The sequence below is a fragment of the Cibotium barometz genome, chromosome 61 (genome assembly GCF_041138505.1).
Source record: "Cibotium barometz isolate CiBa-2024 chromosome 61, ASM4113850v1, whole genome shotgun sequence".
Classification (NCBI taxonomy): domain Eukaryota; kingdom Viridiplantae; phylum Streptophyta; class Polypodiopsida; order Cyatheales; family Cibotiaceae; genus Cibotium; species Cibotium barometz.
Window position 1 is genome coordinate 22,886,351 of NC_141106.1, and position 5,462 is coordinate 22,891,812.

The following is a 5,462-nucleotide window of genomic DNA, read 5'->3' on the forward strand; positions in this document are numbered from 1 at the left end:
GCCATCATCATAGATGATTCAATTCCTAGGACAAGGAGACCAAGATCATCAGTGTTTGCTATACTTGTATCCAACTCTCTCAATGCGCAAAATCAGTGGACTGAAGTGCTAATCACCAAGGGCACATGGGTTCTTATGCAGTCAAGGAAGAGAAGAAAGACAAGCGACAAGAATACATTTCGGACGTCATGGAAAGGAAGAGTAAAAGACTTCAAGATAGAGACTAGAAGGACAACCATCAAGGAAGTCCTAGTGCAGTATATATATATGCATCATGAGCTTGTGCTTGAGAATCCAGATGACATAAAATTACCCTCGCATAGACAAAACTGTAAGTTAATCTATCGCTTGTCAATCTTTCATTTTCTCATAATGGTCTAATGAACTGTGTAAACTGTCCACATCTATGGTTGTAGATGTGTACCCCTCATCATATGAGGAGTGGGAGACAGTACAGTGTATCATTGGAATTATAAATGTGGTTCACGCACACATTGGTCGGCTAGAGTATAAGGGAAGGAGCAACAAAAGCCTTGTAGATGCAGGAATCTTTTTCTATGATCATTTCTACCATCTACTCACAATCATGGCCGCTTGGAAGAGCTGCCTTTGCAAGAAGCTGAGTGGAACTACATGGATTGGCCTATCCTAGACCCCTGAGTAATGGAGTCAGCACAACGAGCAAGCTCTTCAAGGATGTGCAACGCTCTCTACAAGGGAGTATTCTAACTCGTGTAGTAAAAATTATTGTTTACCTACCAATTACTGTGTTCGTGGAACTTTTTAGCTCATTTCAGGTGAAGATAGCGAGAACCATGCTTGTATGCAAAGATTTGGACACATTCCTCTTAGCAAGACTTCTTGATGAGGGATGGCCGAGTAAAGTTTTTGACGATATTATCCATTGTAACATTGCACTGCAGATAGTAGTTGCGAAGTACATGATTGCAACTCAAACTTTTATCTTGTCGTTCTGGTATAGCAGGTCCCGTTACATCAATGGAGAGTTGGTACCAATGGATCAGGAAGCCGCAAGTGCAATGGACAACAAAGTCATAGACATTGAAGTGATTGATGAAGCTTCAACACTGGTGACAATTGTTTCTATACGAGGAAAATGTAATTTACAACAGCTAAGGAAGGATATTGTCGAAGAATCCTTGTAAGACACGCCGTCACACTTTAATTTCATTCACAATGGAAGAAACGTCCTCCTTAGAAAAGGGAGCGACTAATACAATATAAAGAATTGGGTAACACAGTCAAGATCTTGACAATACCCACTCCAATGTACTCTTCAGACATAATTAATCAAGTCTATCTTGTTAATGACACTCCTACTTGACATTATAGATTTGAATATACTCTTTTAACATAATTAATCAAGAGCCTTTTGTTCGATGCAGTACTTTCAAAAAATAATATAATGTATACTATTTTCCAAGACACATTACTTGAGTGAGAATAGAACAGTTGAAGACATTACATTATAAAAAAGGATTTCTCATTACATAATCTTGTACAGAGTCTTTTGATTTGTATAATCCATCTAAATATGGAATCAATTGTTCTTCCAAATAAACATCATCTGCATTACCTTTGAAAGGAAGGGGTGATATCCATGTTCCAATGGGATTGTACATAGCCTTCTGAGGGGTATCATCAATTAATAATGTATTTGTGGGAGTTGGATATCCACATAGTGCTTCATAAGTAAGGGCACCCTAGGTTTGTTGGGATGAAAAACACCTGGGTCAATGTAAAAGTGCCTTTGGTCATATACGAAAAAATACAATTCTGTTTCCTCAATCTTAGATTCTCTCAAAACTAGCTTGACACAAGAGGCCTCAAATTATGCGTCATCATTGAGGACCAGATGGCCAATCTAAAGTGCTTAGTTACAATGTTGATACAGTTTGGGCCTTAGCATGACATGCATTTCCCCGACTTTGTAATTCCGTGTAGCACTTGGTCCAAAGCTCTTGGTTTGTCTTTTGAGCAGCAATCCATTAACATCCAAGATGATAAGCCTCCTTAGCATTTGGGACCATTATTGACATGATTCTAATCAGTCTCTGAATATGACTGAAACTTATAATCATTGTTAAGGGACAAAAACAGCTAATAGAAACAATTCTTAATATTGAGTTGGTTACATTACATCAGGTAAATTAGGCTTGGAATCTTCATCAAGCTTGGGATCCTCTCACTAGCCTTGGCATCCTCATCAGACTTAGGTTCTTCATTGTTTGCCCCTCTACTAGGTTGCGGCTCGGCCTCTGCAGTCTGCTTCTCATCTGTCTTCTCTTCAGGCTTCGGCTCTGCCTCTTCAACTTGCTCTACCTCATCAGCCTTGGGATGTTCAATGATGTTAACCTCCACACTGGACCTTGGCTCTGCCACCTCTATGTGTTCAGAGGGCTTGGGCTTGTCCCCTGTAGCCTGAAGGAGCACCTTGACGTCTGCACAATTGGGGAATTTCGATTGGTTCTCCTCAGACATCTATGTGCTATTCTTTAGTATTAATCGTATCATGGTCACTCTGTAGTACTGCTCCACATAGTTCCTATCATAATTCTGTAATGCGGTCTGAAAAAACAAAATTAACAATGTCAGACTGCTGCAAATCTAGCTAAATCAATGTCCACCCGATGATTCTTCCACTTACCTTGGATATGAAGGGATTCATGGAGAAGAGACTCTAGAGAATATATTATGCATGTATCATCAATCTCCATCCCACAGGAGTGTGAGTCTCCTTGCTTGGGCACTTGAATAGGCTTGACCTCTAATTTGTACAGTTCATAGTCTCCATATAGGGAACCAAGAACATGAAGAAGCCTTTTTATACACCTGCATAATAAATAAGCTTTCACAATAAGATACATTGCCAACTTCAAGGAGCCATAGATACTAGAGAAAGGTGCTTTGAATGTTTACTTACACGCCTAACTCAGGATGTGATCTTGGTACTGAATTAAGAGTATACACGATTCTCTTATCCAATTCTATAACGATGGCAAGGCTCCAATGGTTCCTGCATGGTCCTTGCCTTAGAGCCATGATTGTAACTTACAAATATGGGTGCACTAGCTCATCCATCACATCCTCACTCTATTGTTAGACCGAAATGCTCCTTGCCACCAATGGGGTAAAGGGAGAGCTCTCTTCACCTTCGTGATGGTTCTCTCTCAAAAAAAGCGGGGAAAGAAGAGGAAGGTAATGCAAGCAATAGAGCACAAGCAAGCAAGAGTATAGAAGAAGGGAAGCTCACAAGTATTCTATTGTAAGGGAATGATTGTGTATTGCTTATTGTCGAAAATTACTTATATACAAGTGACTAGTTTTCACACTAGGCTGTCCAAACTCAAAAATGGTCCGATCTCTATTACTAGTCTTAAGAATATATGTACACAAAATCCTTAGACTTCTCTATTTGACATTAAGCATAAGGTCATGCCACTTTATATGTTACAGTGTCGTCATCTTACAAAAGATAAGTACCCATTCGAGCAACTAAGATTATAGGGTAGGTTAAGTGGGTGAAACCTTCTTACTTACGGAGTGGTTAACACCACAAAAATAATGAGCTCGAAATTCCATAGACTTGCTAGCATCTTGATTTAATTCGGGTGGAATAAGAATATGGATGAGATATGGGTACAAGGTGCAACATGCCATACGCAGTATATGTGATGTGATGTCACACACACGTGCGATATGCAGTGTGTGTGATGTGAGGTCATGTAATGTATTTGGTGTAGTGTGTGCAACAATAACATAGTGTGTGACATGCGACGTGCAACGGTGTGCAACCATGGTCTATGTGCTGTATGTGGAATGATGATATGGGGTGTGTGTAATGATAATGTGGTATGTATTGTGAAATACAAGCCTTCTCTCACCATAGCCAGTCATATTCTTTCACTCTGCATTATATAGTATACTTACTCATTCCTAGAACACTCGAATGGAGAACAACCATGTACACACTCATTATATTGAAGAGTCCAATCATGAAAGCATTAAGAGAAAGTACTATTTGCACATTGATCTAGATAGTGCGTATGCGCCCATTCAAAGACGCAGAAGTGGACAACTATTGCTCTCATCAGATGTTAAAGATCATATGAGGTTGTCTCGGGAAGCAACACATAAACCTTTGGTGTGATGGCTCCATCTATCCTATTGACCCCTGTACTGCTTCACATCCTCCCTTTTCAAATCCCACAACTCTCTTACGTTTTGTAGGTGATGGCGCCACAGGCTTACTAGGATATTGCAAGTCAATTTCTTACATACAAGAAAGAGAAAGGCATTATTCACAACACTTAGCAAAGCTTCTTGGCTTGTCTGGTGAATGCAAGACATAGGAAGTTAGATTGGAAGAATAAGAATGTCAAATCAATAAACTAAGAAGTGACCTCTGTAAATAGAGGGAAAAAGACACAATCATTGGATGGCGCATAACGGAAAAGAAAGCTAAAAAATGTTGAGAACTTGAGGCTCGGTTCTAGAGGCCTGAAGAAGAGAATCCAAGCCATAAGGTAAGATTGCACTGAATGCATTCCCATTCACATGTCTTTTGTGTTAGCAGCAGTTAATATTATTTTATTTGTTAGGCTTCTTTGGGATTTACATGTCCTCTACGTTAGTAATGAGTAGTGTTGTATTTGTAGGGTTGTCATACACCCTGACAAAGAGAATATTAATCCCAATCTTAATCCAGCAAAGCAGCTAAAACCATTCGTGACATCAAGAATGGCAAGAGAAATGATAAAAGAGAAGAAGTTCAAGGTGGTTCAACGAGATATAGTGGATGAATTTGTAACCAACAATATAGTTTTAGCTGCGGATATTCAATCCGCCATGGATTCAAGTGGAGTCAATCATAAGGATTATAGTGCCATCCAGAAGTTAGTGAGGCCGAAGGCATTAAAGCAAAGCTACTTCCAACACCTATAAAAGTTTGGAGACATAGGGAGGAATTAAACACAGAACAGCTTCACTATGTTGGTCACTCATACCACATTGTAGGAGAGTTTAAGGGAGAAGGTGGCAGCATATTCTATAATGAACACAACAATATATTCATGGAATTGGAGCTCTTGCAAAAGAGAATGGTGGAGTTCTATGATATTACATTTGAGGAGGTAGGAGGTGTACTTTAGTTTGTCATCAAGCTTGATGAGTGTGAAATTATCAACAAGGAGAAAAAGACAGAAAGGGTCACAATAACAATTACGAATAGGGCTCTTTGTAATTGCAGTAGGGATGATCCAAAGTATTTTAGTGTGCAGTCCAAATGAACATCTAGCGGGCTAGGTTCATTTGAGGTCAAGAAAGAGGACCATGAATCCTTGTTTTGGGTATTTCATCAGACACATATCCCCAATCTCATTAAAGAACAGATGAATGCAAACGGGATGCTCCATGTAGAGAAAAGGGAGAAATTTCAAGTC